Raw genomic sequence first — 14,784 nt, 5'->3', positions numbered from 1 at the left:
TGATGATACGCTACGAGAATGTTACGTAAGGCAAAGTATAGTTTATGGACATCTCTCCCCTTCAAGACAGGTTTGACATTATACCTGAGATACAAAGCAGCACAGTGGAGTTCCAAGATGTGTGACATCTTGCAGGTAAGTCTAAAGTACTCAAAATTAATCCACAGCAGGTCCCCTTTTGGTACCTGACAATGTTATTGATGACATGCAATAATTTGATGTTCTACCAAGTGGTGGCCATTAAAGCCTTGGCTGAGTTTCTTATTTTCAAACTTGCAGTTTACCACAATATTGTATTCTGTGAATGCCATGCATGAATTATTTGCTAGTAGTTTGCACAAACCATATTCAATTTTCTATCACACTATTTTTTCCTAATCACTTCCAACAGTATAGAATTGACACAAAAATGTATCCTTTAACGTTTCAATTATTTACACATCTGGAAAATGAGGCAGAGGACACGGACTACTACAGAATGACATCTGGTCCTCTGATAAACTAGAAATTATATCGTTATCGTTGGCTAACGATGGACTTTCTCTGGTACCAGTGCATTATTCGAGGGGAAGGGGTATTTGCACTGGCATTTGGCTTATTCTGTTTTAATTCTTTTTCCTCAGTATAATTGTATTCACTCCAGGTGGACAGAGGGCCATCTTTACCAAATTTCACTGTGCTAGTGGAAGACATTACTGTGCCCAGCTGTACCTTGTGACCCGCAGAGCACTGTCAGAGCAGTTTGTGCAAGCACAGCTAACTTCACCTCGGGCACCCGCTCTCACACACACATACACACAACACGTCAAATTATCCTAGCTGATTTTCCTTGCATCGGCTTCGGAAGCTGCTTCACTGAAGGCTGGCAAGGACAGTGTCCTAGAGCATCGGTACAGCTGAACCTGAACCATGGCAGTCCATGTCTGCGGGTAAGACAGTATCTATTCTCTCACAGTCAGGTGGTTCAACTACTGCTTTAAAATATTCTGCCAGGCAGAAGAGTTGCACAGATGAACACAATTAGACTGAAGTAAATGAGATAGACAGTTTGCAGCAGCATACTGCTGTATTATAATAGCTCTACATACAGCAATATACTCCCTAAAAAACAAAGTAATTTAATACTGTTGCATTTAACTAATCAAGTAAGAATTAAAGTTTTAACTTTTTAAAATTCTTTTTAACATGTATTTTAAATGTTTTCCAGTAGCTGAATATTCTCCAATATTTTCCTTATTTATTTACTTGCTGTTATCAAAAGTGGTCCTTAGAGTGCATTTATTGCAGAACTTGCCATTTGTATTACTGGGATACGTACTACTTTAGGAGATTTTCAATAAAGAAAAGCTTACAAATAATTTTACTTCCATCTACAATCTGACTGCATTTCTATGCTCCACATAACTTCCCCAATATTCAGCTACCCTACGCTGCTAGGCTGTTGCCTACAGCGAGTGCCAGGCCTGTCCCGCGTCCCTGGCATCTCGCAGGGAGCCCAAGCCAGGCTCGACGGAGCAGCGGCACGCTTCCGCCTTCCGTGAGCGGTGCGGCTGCAAGAGATCACGACTGGACTGAGACAGAAACATGAAGCTGAAAATTTTCTCCTGCCTGCCTCCAAGCTGACAATAAAATATCAACCTGAAAGATCAAAAAATTTCAGAGAGGTACCCCGAGGCACAAATTAAATTGTCCTGCTCTGACCCAAAGCAATTTCTAAAGCACTCCCAAGTCTTCCACTTTTCCAGAGAACAAACTGGAAATATTAATACCGTAACTGGATAAAGTACTCATTCAAATACCCTGGAACACAGTTTTCCACATCAGCATTCTTCCTTTTCTCAGGATTTCCTATTAGAAACCTCACTGGCAAGTTTACTACAGAGCCCACCTCCACAACACCCAAAACAACGGTTATGGCATAGGCAGCTTCAGGTGAAGAATATGTACTTTTAGCCTCCTGCATGGTCTCTGAAATAACCTTCCACCTTAATGAATACCACAATTTTCACCACATTGAAGATGCAAGAAAAAGGGCAGGCCTCCCTGGAGTTTCCCAGTGAAATTCTGGTCATCCCAGGCCCCAGCTCTTCCCAGGCAGCCCCAAGCACCACATTTAACTGTACGGCTCCGTCCTGCAGAGCCAGCCCTGCACGCCTGCGGCCGAGGCACCGGCACAGCCTCGAGCCCATTTCCAACCGCTAGTCCTCGGGCAGATGGTCTGGGAGGGCAGGCCAGCGAGGGGCTCCACGCACAGCGCTTGCCTCCATGAGGAGGTTGGCTGCATCGCTTCCTTCATACTCAGAGCCAGAAAGTTTCTTTCTGTCAGGCACTTACAGGCTGAAATGTTGCTGCATCAGCTATACTGAAATATGTGACCTTTTCTTTTCAAAATATCTTTCCGCTTCCAAAATTGGACCTGAGTAAAATGAGTATCCGAAAGGCAGGAATTTACAGCCCTCTTCCTCCCACCTGCGTTCCTATGAACCCGAGCTCCTTAAGTGCCCGCTGTGCGGATGACTCACCAAAGCTGCTGTACGAGTAATTCCTTGGTGTTCTCTCCTCCTCTCTCAAAAAGCAATTCAGCAGCTGTACAGCTCTAAAAGAGAAAAGGGAAAAAAGTATTATTTTGGATCCTTACCCAGAGAGGGCAGCACACTGGCTGCACACAGCCAGACATTATCGCTGAGATATTACAAGGGGAAACCTGGACAATAGAAGTTATTTCAGCTTTTGGATCCTTCCCTGGCAAGCCACACCAAGTTCATGAGACACTACCACCATGGAGGACAGAGCATCACTAATGAAGCTGTATCACCTACAGATCCATATCTTAAATCTTTACACTCCTTCTTTCTAAACTCAGATGTAATAAAAGGAGTAATCTGTGCAGCTCTGCTTCACTACTTATACAGAAGCAACATCATCCATCTTAGCAGAGAGAAATTAAAAAACAAGGTTTCTACCAACAAAATGCCACCCCTAATCCAATAACTGGTGATTTCTGAAGACCTTCAAAGCTTCCCCCTCAAGTAAGATCATTAAAATACATTATGTCACCACATCTGTGACCCCTGCCCTAGGATGCACAAAGGGTATTCATTTAATGAAGAGACATGTGAATTAAAACACCGGTAAAACCTAATGGTATTGGTACACATTAGTCATTTTAGGAAAGTAAAAAAACAAAACAAAACAAAAACAAAACCACACACACCCTACCATTTTAACTGCTAGAGGGAGGCAGGGGGAAATTATACAGATCAATTTAAACCATATTTTTTCTGTTCCCAAAGGAATATTCACTGAAGGGCAAGCAACCACTGTTGGGCTCCCACCTAAATAGTCCCAGAGAAGTTATTTAAAAAAAAATCCAAAGGCTCTTTACTAGTTTAACTGATATTTACAGTTTGCTGGAGGAGCTACTGTTAGAGGTTTGCAAAGTTAGAAGAGTTTAAGAAAGAAGTGCATACTCCTGCAGTAGGTTTGAATTATTCATCCTCTTTTATAAACTGAAAGATAATCTGAGCTACTGGGCTGCACATTCCAATTCTTCCCACCTTCTGTCTTCAGTAATACACAGGGAAAAATGGGGGGAAGGCAGGGAGAGAAGAGGTTGAACACAAGTAATCTCTGAAGAAAAAGTCCTTTTTGACAAACGTTTCAGTTTTGTTCATTGAGGCCTGGAGATGAGACAAAGCAGATCCAATATCAGGCTGAAAGATGCCACATTTGCCACGTATACACATGCCCAGGCAACGCTTTCCACGTTAGCGCGGGTACATGCTGCAAGAGCGCGGTGTCAGGCAGCTCAGCTGTCCTTGGCAGCGACAAGCCCCACGGCCACCGAAGGCAGGGAACTACCTGCTGCAGCTGCGCTGTCTAAAGAACGTCGCTTCAGAGACTTACATGGCTTAGCATGCTTCCAGGCCGCGGTAATGAAAACAGAAGCATACCAAGGCACGTCGGGGCAGTGTTTACACTGCTTTTTCAGCATTACTACCACTTCTTGATAATGCACATTTCTGAGTTATTCTATTAAAAACATGTAGAGAAGAAAAGCGCTGACAGTCACCAAGACATTTCAAAAACAACTTTTTTTTTTTTTTTTTAATTCTGAAGTATTAAGAATTTCAAGTGAAGAATGTAAACTAAGTGATGGATATATCATTAACTTAATCAAAACTCTTAAATTTCTAATACATATTGGACAGTTTGTGAAGTTTTTTTTTAAAATCATCTTCTTTTACAGGTGTCTGTCTCTTCTTTGCACATGGATGAATATTGCCCCAGATCTGGAGAAGAAGTCATAAGCAATAGTAGCTTATTACACTACTGCCAGGAACGTGGCATCACCACCTTCCTGAGACCCTGCACTTGTACCGGGAGGCCTTTCAAAGGCTTTGCAGAGGTCTGGCAGCCTTGCTGGATTTTCTTCAGGGTTGATCCATTAGCTTAGCATATGTGCGTGTCCCCCCCACCCGAGAAAAGGCAGAGCACTCATTGACTACATTTTCTTTCAAAGATCAGCAAGTCCAATCCACTCTGAAATCAGTAGTTTTCTTCAACCAACGGAGAAGTAAACCCACCGCAGCAGGACGTGCTGCTGCTCCCCTGCTACCCTCCCCCCCGAGCGCCCCGTGCTTCGGCGGCGGGCACCCTCGCGCCGCAGGGCTCCACGTCGGCAGCCGCAGGCTTCGGCCGTATTCCTGCCCCGTGCTGCCGAACGCCACGGGCCAACGCGCTGCTCAACGCGGCCACGCTCTACTCAAGTCAACGTCATGTGACAGGTGAGAAATAATTTAGATCGTGAACGCCAACAGGCAGCAGCGAGCAAGTGAGTGGAATAATCAAGTATGGTAAAAACTCTAATTTCATGGGTTCCTAAATAAACTCCACTATCCAAAGCCACTACAGGTTATTGCTTACTCTGTCTCACCTGTGACAACTTCTTAAAGAAATTCACACAGTAACCTTCAGGGAAATAAGTCAATTCAAGCATTTAATCTTCCTCTCCAGCCACTAAAACCAGATTTACTCAGCTACCCCAGGAGATTACTCACACCACAATATATAGATATATGACCTTACATTGTTCTTTTAACTGAAGCAACTATTGCTCTATTATGCTAGAAGAAAGGTGCAATTCAAGATTTTGTCTGTACATTGCAGGGAAAAAAGGGAAATCTTCAGTTTCAGTATTCAAGCTCTTGTACAAAATTGTGATCCTGCCAAAGAGCAGACCTCTGTGTTTGGGCAACTTCTATTGCCCCTAGGGAGAGGAGGGGGCAACTTCATAAAATTCCTCAATACAAGAAAAATTAATTTCGTACACATACATACACACCTCGTACATTTGGGGGGTTACTTTCTATTAATATTTAGAGTGTCTCATTAGAAGGAACTCTTCCAGAGAGGCTTATAAAACAATCTAAGGAATCAAATTTCTAAAACTTCGTAATGGAATTTCGTGGACAATGGTAAAAACTCCAAGAAAGTAGTGGAGTCATTGAAACTGTTATGAAATGTATTTAACTGAAATGCATTTATTTCATTCAGTAGTGCCTTATCTCATGATTTTTTTGGGGGAAAATACCTTTGATCAACTCAAACCTTTAAGCTGAAGTTCACATTGCGTTCGAATGCTCATTAGTTTGAATTTCACCTGCTAAGACCGGCGTCATACAGGGACTTCTGGAATATCCACTGAGCATCATGCAGAACATGGAACAAAGTACAGTAGAAAGAAAAGGAGAAGGGAATCAAATGCCACACAAACAGGTAACAGAAGATTACTAAGGTGGCTGAAGTCACTGTAATCTGTATCATTTGTTCTTGAAAGAGGGCAAATAAAAAAAAGTGATTATACAACTGTTCTGCACCAGTTAGCTTATGTGATAGTAAGGCATGTATCAAAGGAATTTATTTTTCATATATGAATACATAAAAAATAACTGGGTATATGTTTGTATATATATTTCACATAGATCATTAATTACATTGAATCCAAATGGAACAGAAATTCTTCTGAAGAAAGAACAAAAGGAACCGCTTTAGTGACGTGGTTCTACCACCACTGCAGGAGTTCCTCCATCCAAGTCTCTCCAAGGATCTGAACTCATGCTCTTATATACATGCATTTCACCACCAGTTAGTGTCCCCATCCACCTTAAAATTATGATAGTTTTTTTCCCCCACACACCTATCTTCATCTTCAGCCAGTCATAGGAAAAAAAGAGTTTGATGTTTAGAAACTAAAAGCACTGACTGTGTTGCGTAGACAGTCCTCTGGCCTTATAATTTTCTTTTTTTAAACTGTCTTAATAAATTTCCTTAAAAGATGGAATTAAAATGGGTTGGGGGGGTTGCTGCTCTTGTGCAATTTTTTTTTTCCACATGCCTTTGTAAGTGGCTGCTCCCTACTGTAATCCCCACAAAAGTGAATTTATTCTTATGCGGACAAAAATTCACTTTGAGCATAGCAGTAGCTGTTGTTTGTGCTCAAGATGACACTTTTCCACCCCAAGAAAGGTTGACTGCGTGTACAGAGGATTACTGACTTGCCTTTGTATAAGAGAGGTGAGAAGAAACCATTACTTAGGAAGAAAGATACAGGAAGGGAGAAGGGGTTATTCGTTTTCTCAAACACTCAAATGAGTGCAGTAAGATGAATTTCCTCCTAGGATATTTAAAAAACTGGCTGATGAGACCCTTAGAACCATCAGCAGTTTATTTCTGAGAACTCAAGAAAGATGGGTACGGTATAAAAGATGAAAGACTGGCAAGTGTGGTGTGCCTATGGAAGAGGAAGAACCGGGTAATTATAGCGAAACACCAGCACAAATAATCAGACTGTTTCACTGCACAGAAGACAAAGGCAAAGAACAGCAACTATGATCCATCACAAAGACATATCAAGTTAATCTAATCTCCATTTGTAGATGGTAACAGGCCTCATAAATAGAAAAGAGCAATACTAATGTTTTATATACATCTTGACAAAGACAAAAAAGCATTAAACCACATTGAAATCATGGTATCAGAATGCCCTCTGAAGAAATGCAGTATATAGCAGTCTGTGTACATAACCAGCCTTTCAGAGAGGGTATCAGCCGTTTCCTGCCCCAAAAGAAAGGCTGCAGTGAAGGGGATTCTACAGCAGTCACACCTGCAAGCCCGTCCTGTTAAGTACCTTAATGACACAACCGATGAGCTAAGGATTTCAACTATTAAATTTGCAAACTTCACCAAAGCCAGGAGGGCCAGGAAACACATTGGAAGCCAAATAGAAATCACTGATTTTAAATTGGAGAAGTGCTCTGAAAAAAACATGGATGAGCAAAAGGTGCAACATTTCAGCAGGAACCATCAGCCACCACGGTACACTGCTGCTGTTCACATTTTTATGCTAAACTGTCATCTGCTCTCGCACAACATGCTGGAGATGGAGGCAAGAGTGTATGATCGCTTTTATGTCCAAGAACACCTGCTGCAGCAAACACTTTGCCTTGGTGCCCTTGTTGAATATAAACAGCGGTGTTCCAAAAACATGGCAAGAAATATTCAGGATAGATGTTCGAGAAATTTTTCAAACTATAATAGTGAACAATGTAATACATCCGGAAAAAGCTTAACGGAGAGTACAGGAAAACACTTGCCAGGAATAACACAGGCCTATTTGATCCAGCTTCACAGAAAAGCAAAGGATGAAAATGTCCTGCAGGTTCTTGCCCAGCCCAGTGGTACCATGACCTCAGGTTTTCTTCCCAGCTGTCTACTGAAATTCCCTTTTCAGTTCTTTTGCTGTCATCCTCCTCTCCTCTGGTAGCTTCTTCTTCATCTTCAATATCAGTTTCACCACATTTGTGAATAAATATCTTTGTCATATCAGCATATCATTTCCTGGAACATCACTGATGCTTCAAAGCTGATCTACTGCTTTCATTCATATCTTATCACAGACACCTTCTTAAGCAACCCCCCCCCCCCCCCCATGAGTTTCTAGCCTTCTGAAATCTCAGCTATAGCACAGCTAGAAAGTCCAGCCTGCTGGGATCAGCTTCGCACATGACTTGCCCGATGTTAAGGCAAGGTGGCAGGAATCCAGATTATCCTAGTACTGTTTCTCCAGCTTGGAGAGCAGCAGCAACAGAAGTTGCTGAATAAATCTGGAGATTGGATCCTGAGAGGCCAGGCCAGCTTCACTCAGCTTGAACTCATCATTTGTCACATGGAAAGGCAGTGAAATCACAGCTTACCACACGAGGGAAAGCTTAACAGAGCATTAGCAGTAAAGAACATGGATATGTACTGCAGAGTAACAAGCACTAAGCTTTCAGGTAGAACCCACTGAAAAGGCTACGCTTTTTCCAAATATTATACTCCATCATCACTTTTCTGTGCTCTGCTAGTTTCTGTTTAGGGCCACATATTAGTTTTTGTGCAGGGATACTAACAGAATTTGAGTAAAAACCTCCTAATCACTAACAAAATTGGCTGAAATTTAGTTTTTAAAAAGTACAACAGCCATAAACACTGACACTGTAGTATTATCTTTGGATAATGCCAAAGGATAGTTAGTTATCATCAATTAGCACTTTATAATGAAGAAATAAAAGGCATCCTAGAAGTTAGAAGGTATATAAAATGAAAGATTAAGGTCTTGAATATCAAAGCTCCCATCAGCTGTAAATGGACTTTAACTGTGACTCATTAATTACTAATCCCTTGAGAGTATCTACTAATTAAGCTGACATAACCCCACATTACTGGAACAGTTGAATGGTTATAAAGAAGCATTTTTCTTTGTTTTAAGAGATATCTTCAGCATTTCTGGCATCTCAGGCAGCTGACATAAGCTGCGCAGCAAACCATTCACTCACCTAAAATACTAAACCAGATACTTTTAGACAGTTTTTCTGAAACCCACTGAAGCCAAAGGGGCAGGGGAAAGTTCTCTGTTGATTAGAGCAGACATAGAAATTATATCTAACACAAAGACACTGGCTCGTTAACGGTAATAAAAGCCATCTTAGTGGCACAAGAGAGAGAAGGGAGAGCAGGGAAAGGAAAAGGAGTCAGCAAAAAGCATTGCAACCTGCCTGGCAGGAGGGAGTTCTGCCTGACGTGGGCAGTCTCACCAGGGCCCCCGACCGCCAAAGGTCCAGGTGGCAGAGGGCTGCCTGTTTGCACTGCAACGTCTTGTTTTTCTTGAAAAGAAGAAATCATAAGGCACTGCCAATATACACATTGCAATCCAAATGAAAGTAATGAAAGGAATCTTCTTGAAGACATCTCTCTGCCATGTCTTAAATAATTTCTCCATGATTTGTCAGTTTTTAGAACCAGATCTCAACAGTCATTTACTTGTACTCTATTAGGGTCCAGAAGCCACATCATAATTACTCTTAGCTTTTCCTTACTGTGCCCTTATGGCATATGGGGAGAGGGTCAAAATGTTTTAGGATCTCTAGTCAAAATGAGAGGATAGCTGCCATCCTCAGATGAAAGAGGCCTGAGAAATTCAAAACGCACATAAAATATCCAATCTCAAAAGAAATTATGATTGGATAAATAGGAAAATGAAGAGGAAAAAACCCAGAGACATTCAAAAGAACAGCACTGACTGAAAAAAAAAAAGGTGGGGGTGGAGGGCAAAGAATCCATCCAGGGGAACTCTTCTATTCCTAAAGAACAGCCTTAGATCTAAGGATCTTCCCTTTCTGATGCCAAAGTACACTGAATTAGTTTAAATGCAGAAAAATATTTCCCAATTTCTGCAATTACCTTTGATGATTTTCTGGGATTTCTACAGAAAGCACCTTGTAATTTTACAAATGCACAAAGGCTCTAAATAATGAGGTCCTTCTCTCCCCAGTAATGAAATGAAGATTGTCATTGCACTCATCTATAATAGAAATGAATATCTTGCCTTTATTACAAACAGATACAGGAACAGACTGATGCAGTTGCTTGCACATAAACAAATGAGATCAATTTTTATCCTACTTGAGGGACAGTATGATTTCACCAGGCAGTATGAAGATTAAATTATTTAAAACAAAGGCAAAGCTAAATATATAGGGAAGATAAATGTGTGTTATTTGCTAGCACAGAAGTGCACTGAGCCTGAACATAAGAATTTCCCCGTGAAGTTTTAGTGAATAAAATTAAGAGAGATGTCTTTGGGGTACGAGTTGGTTTCTCCACAAACACAACTGTGCTCACCTGTTTTCCTCATTAAAACTTTATATTGAGAACCAATGGTCACAATACCTTTTATCATGCAAGGAGAAGCCAGCCATACTGCCATTCACATTGCTTTCAAGTACTCAGGACATTAACAAAAGCAGAGCAGCAGTCTGGATGGGTTCCTGTAGCCCAGGATCTATGACTCAATTCGTCTGATGGTTTACCTAAAATCCGATGAAGTCAGTATGGATCTTGCCAAACTTGGCCTACATACCAGCTATGGATAAGCCAGAAACACAATTTAGGCTTATAGAATAGTTACAGCCTGACAGAAATTGCATCAAGCATTTTAGTAACGTTCTTTCAGCCCTCTCATAACAGGAAGGCCCTTTGGTCTGTTTAGGCAGAGTTTAAGACCCGGTGTACTGGATCCAAAAGGTGTTTTCCTGCAAGGTCTCTCAGTCTGCATCCTGTTGGCCAGACTCCCCCCAGACCTCGCTTGGCAGGCGGTCCCCAGGCTGCCAGGCACACCGGACTAAGCAAAACCCCAGCAGCATCCCTCCTAGACAGCTTCTGTTTCCCTGCCTCAGGAGAAGCTGGAAAACCCAACCAGACAGGCCAGGGCCGTTAGTCTGGGCACTCTGCCACCGCAGGCAATGACTGCCCCCCTGCACCACTCCTGCTGCGCTTTATAATAGAATCAACAGCAAATGAGTTATTTGCTGCCGACTCCTGTTGCTTCAGGACCGAAAGGATTCACAATATCTATTCACAATACAAAGTATAGAAGCAGATACTTTTCTCATGAGATTACTTTTGAAAAGAGTTTCTCTCACCTCAAAAAAACCCAACAAGTTGCAGCCTAGTTATGAATCTCATTTAAACCTGTCATGAGGATGGGAACATGTCCATTCCAGATTATGGAACAGCAATAGCTTTGCCAGAACTGATAGAAGACATTATCAGTAACCTTTAGATTCAGTTGCATCTTTAATGTAGTCGGTCATGGCATTTCTTGTCTGATTATCACCTGCCATGTATCATCTCTGTTATGCCACATAGGTAGAGAAAATGCCAGGGACTGCACACAGCATTACAGAGTGAGGCAACCAAGTGGACTGTGGCAGTAACTCAGACTGACGGTGGGAGAAGAAAAGATATTCCTACTTGAGAATAAAAATACAAAGTTACAGGGAAAGAAAAGAGAAAGGGGAAACTGATGAGACAGCGGAGGTGTAATTCAAGAGTCAGCTGATACTGTGCAACATTTATGTACATAACCTTGTACAGGTGAAGCTTTAATTATTTTTATTTATTTTTTTATTTTTTTAAAGAACAATCAAACTGCTGTCAGCATTGGAAAGCAACAGTCTTAAAATAACTGCCAGGAGAAAGCAGCTTTAACTTTGCTTTCAACATGGTTGTTACACTAGAAGTTAGCTATACTACTGTTACATTACCACTTGAATGCACTGGGCACACCAAATTCATATTTGGCAATTATAAATTTAAAAAAGGCTTAAAATAAAATTCACCAGGCAAATCACTGGCTAATTATTCAAATTTAAACAGCTATTGCCACTCCAACGCATTTAAAGGCTTTAATTATCCCTGCATTGCATACACACATACCCATTAGCAACCAGCATCTACAACGCCGGCGTAACTAGAGCGCACCTACATGCCACCAACACCAAGATTACAGCTTAGGAGATTCTCAGCATAGAGCCTTTGGGCAGATCAATGGACTAAGCATTTCAGACACAACACTGCACAACAACCTGACTACTGACTCAAGAATATTTATATCCAAAAGGCTACTGATTCAACGCATATTTTGTCAGGGACATGAGAACATGCTCAGTGCTTTGAAAAGCAAATCCTCAAGGTTGGGGAGTGGAGGGGGAGGTAACATGCAGAACTTAGTGGCTTCATAAACTACAAATCATTCCAAACAACAGAAGAAGTACTCCAAAAGTATCAGTTATCTGCATCTCTGTAATTATACACTTGAATGATGACTATTCAGACAGGAGGGGGGAAAAAGGTCATAACTGTAAATGGTTCAAAATGACCATTGGAAAAATCAACCAAAATATTTTGGACTGGTATCTTGCCATGACAGTAAGTTTAGACAATATAAAGTCTGGATGATACACATCAGAGCTATTCCCAGAAATAAAACTGTTTCCATTACTCTATGACAAATATCCAAACAGCAGCCAGTTGAGCATCATGTATTTAAATTGGAAATCAACTGGCATCAGATGACCATTTTCCTCTTTGAAAAAATTAGCAGATTATGCCAGGTAGTGTGAAAATAATATTGTAAGAAAGAACAATTGGACGAAATTACATTGTTTCTGACAAAAAAAAGTTTCCCTCTCTTATGAGTACAGAGTTGACAGCCAACTGGCAAGTAGCCTTTACATCTAAAACAATCAACTGGCAAGCATTTGACAAATGTTTTTTGGATGCCATTGTAAATATATTTAAGGCAGGCAATTACTTTATTTCAGTGGCAAATAGGACAAGTTTCTGAGTGAATTTTCAACAAAACGATTGTTCCCTAATCTGTTGTGAATGGCCAGCAGACAGCTGGTGGGCTCTTGTGCATTTAAAACTAAAAGACTGGCTGCCAGGCCTCTCTTTGAAAGTCCAAGCAATAAAGCTGTGCACAAGTTTCAGATGTGAAGCAGAACTGGCATATTTAGACATCTGTATTACAATCATAAAGAGAGAAGACTATACAGGACTTCACAACTTGGGGAATCCGTAGCTAATTGTAGGTTAGTGGCCGAACTTTGTCCAAAACCGTGATGGCAAACACGACATGCTGGTTTCATGATCTAGAAGAGTGTTTATTCAGTTAGAGAGATCTCGCCTGCCCCTCAGGTCCAGCATTCATTTCCCCTCAGTTGTTCTACACAATCTGGATCTCCAAAGGCCGCGCTCACTGCAGAGCACACTCTGTTCTCAGCTACCAGGCTCCTATTGCTCTTTTCCTTTCTACTTAACCTTCAACCTGACTTAGACTGTTTGTCCCCTGGAAGGTCTGAAAAGTGAAAAGGAGTTAGTTGTTTATCGTAACTAAACGTTGTGCCTGGGTAACTCACAGCTGCCCATTTTTCCAGTTTCTCCTGCTGTGAAAGGTACTACCATCAACCCCTAGTGACTATTCCCTCATCCCCTAGAAAGCCCTTGCTGTGTTGAGCATCTTCAACTATACAGAACATCTCTTAATTTTACAGCTCACATCACGTACACGGAAGACTTAAAATACATTAATTGATTAAATCAAAGGTAGTCTAGTAGTATTAAGATGCTAGGAACCTCACTGAAGCACAGAGTCCACACTGAAGTTTGTTCCTTAAGACAGTAAAGCTCTTGTTACTTTATTTGGTAGGATGACGTGGTTAACTAGGTAAAGATTATTTCAAGTTCAATTACATTTTCGTATTCATAAGATGTTTGTATGATACTTACCATACATTCTTCCTGAAAGCACACCTTGTACACAATTGAAATTAAAAATATATATATATTTAGTCCAAGTTTTGAAGGTTGCTGCATTTGTAATTATATATGCTGTATATAGAATTCATGGCATAAAATTTCTGGAAGCCTTGCAACATCTAAGCACAAGAAGATGAAAGAACAAAACCAGATTTTAGGCTTAAGTTTGAACCAAAACATAACAACTCCTAAAGTGCACTGCAATGAAGTGTGAGCTTTTCCGGAAATGTTTAAAATAAGCACTGCAAATCTGGTCTTTTTTGTTGTTGTTGTTAATAAATGGCACAAAAGAATGATGTAGTTGCTTTGTATTTTTAGTTTGCCCACTTTTTCATGCAAAAATGTTTAGTTCCATTGAGATCCATGAACAAGACAGCCACTGCAAAGTAAGTGAGCCTTTGGAAAAGGAAAGCAGCACAGAGTAAGCAGGGAGAAACTTGATTCTAGAAATAAACTTTGGGCAGTAAGACAGCATAACAAAGGATAAATAAAGGAGAATGTATACTTGAAATAGTTGAAATCCATGGAAGTTAGTGGAGAGCTAAGATCAGACTTCTGTAAAAGTATTAGAGTAATCAGAGTCTATAATGACACAGAACAAGACCGGGGGAGGGGAGGGAACAGGACCCAAAGCCAAGATACTCACACCCTCCCCAAACCCACCCTGATCTTATCCAAACACTGCTTGGAATGATTGGGTCAGGAGCTGTAAAACAGCTGCAAAGACACTGCTGCAGACCAGACTGATTTGTATGATAGAAGGACAAAGAGCTGAATCGATTATCTTTCCTCAAGTGTTCTCTACGCTCTTATTTCATTAATGTGTCAGAAGTAGGAATTAACATTCAATGAAAAAAAGTCAAGAAAAAATTATGGCTCAAATGCATTTGCCAAAGCCCTTTTCTTACTGGAATGTAAAGCACCACATTTCTAGAGAAAGTTAAGGTTACTCCAAACTATGCTCTGAAAAAGACCCACAGGATTTTAAGACCTACAGAAAAAGTGGAAAGTGGTTTATTACATTCACTTTTTAGGTCTATTTGTGGTTTTGCCACAAGCTCATTGTGACAGGTCCTACGG

The 14,784-nt window shown here is 40.9% G+C and overlaps 1 protein-coding gene across 1 annotated transcript in view; it reads right to left on the bottom strand.

The window, feature by feature from the left end:
* The window catches only part of VSTM2B (V-set and transmembrane domain containing 2B), a 557,754-nt gene that overhangs the window by 389,645 nt on the left and 153,325 nt on the right, over positions 1-14,784 (bottom strand). The window contains exon 4 of the mRNA XM_064519608.1: positions 2,523-2,596. The gene's annotated coding sequence lies outside the window, so the exon portion shown is untranslated. The remainder of the gene's footprint in view (positions 1-2,522; positions 2,597-14,784) is intronic.

This window comes from Dromaius novaehollandiae, chromosome 13 (genome assembly GCF_036370855.1).
Source record: "Dromaius novaehollandiae isolate bDroNov1 chromosome 13, bDroNov1.hap1, whole genome shotgun sequence".
NCBI classification, from domain to species: Eukaryota; Metazoa; Chordata; class Aves; order Casuariiformes; family Dromaiidae; genus Dromaius; species Dromaius novaehollandiae.
This window is presented reverse-complemented; position numbering and strand designations above follow the sequence as displayed.